Source organism: Carlito syrichta, unplaced genomic scaffold (genome assembly GCF_000164805.1).
Source record: "Carlito syrichta isolate Samal-C Ts95f unplaced genomic scaffold, Tarsius_syrichta-2.0.1 Scaffold55392, whole genome shotgun sequence".
Taxonomy (NCBI): Eukaryota; Metazoa; Chordata; class Mammalia; order Primates; family Tarsiidae; genus Carlito; species Carlito syrichta.
The window spans coordinates 1,366-2,661 of NW_006999488.1; positions in this window are offsets into that span (position 1 = coordinate 1,366).

Below are 1,296 nucleotides of genomic sequence, written 5' to 3' on the forward strand. Positions count from 1 at the left end.
GTTCTTGCAGGAGTGCACTGACACCCTAGAGTGGATCAGAGACAAGGTATAGACTTAACAGCAAGCACACAGAACCTTCCCCACCTCTCTTCCAGGTACCCCACGGCAACTTACTGAAGATTACTCATGAAGAAGTCAGAGTGTGTGTTCCTGCCTTTGTTCTTTGAAGAGGCAATCGGGGAAAATATGTTGGGATATTCTGGAATTAGCACTCTAGGGGGTGTCTAAATATATGGATCTGAATATGGAAAAGTCAAGACTTATGCAAAGTTTGTACTTTGGAAAACAGTCAAGGCTCATCCTCCTTCCACTTTCATGATCTTCAACTCCTCCTTTTTATATTTTGCTCCTACTCTGAGGCCTTACTGAGAGTGTTGCCAGCTCTTCATCTACTCTCCTGTGTCTTAGTGCCTATAACTATGGGAGTGTTATTTTTCTTAATACTTAAAGGCTAATTGTATAGTTATGACTGAAGATTTAAATAAGCAAATCCCTAATGCAGTGCTTTGGTAGATAATCAGTATCTTGAAGTGAGTAGAAACAGAATGAATTTATCCCTCATGTCTGAAACACAAAAGGGTACTTGCAGGAGTTTGGGACCAACAATCCCTCTCTCATTGAGGAATCACTAGAAAAGCACATTCCCCCAGCCAAGATTAGATCTCAGAAAATAGCCTCCTGCTTCTGGTTTTTCCCAGGAGTGGTTTTCCCAGCATGCCCCAGCATTTCCGTCTGAGTTACACTGGGAATGCAAGCAGGGATTTTGGGCTTTTGACCTGCAGGTACTTCTAAATGTTTGCTGGCAACTGAATAAACTTTTCTGTGTCTACAGGAGGCTACAGTGACATCGGTGGAGGTGGGTGAGGACTGGGAGCGCACAAAAGTTCTGCACAAGAAATTCAAGAGTTCCAAGTGGACCTGGCTGCTCGAAAGGGGAGACTGAATGGAGTGAACCAATACACCAATGAGTGTGCTGAGGTGAAGTGGGAGCAAAAAAGTCATTCAGGGAAAGGATTCTGGTCTTCAAGCAGAACTTCCAATCATTAATAGAATATGAGGGAGATGGAATATTTTGAGAAAAGAGAGGGTTGCACATCCCTGGAGCAACACACCCTGAACAGATGCCTTTCCCGTCTCGATCCACTCCTTTCTAGTGGTGTGTGTGTGTGTGTGTGTGTGTGTGTGTGTGTGTGTGTGTATGTGCAGAGGAATTTAATCTACAATGAACAATGACATAATTACTGTGCTACGTGGTACACCATTTTTTTGTGTTTATCGGGCACTTTTTTACATGGA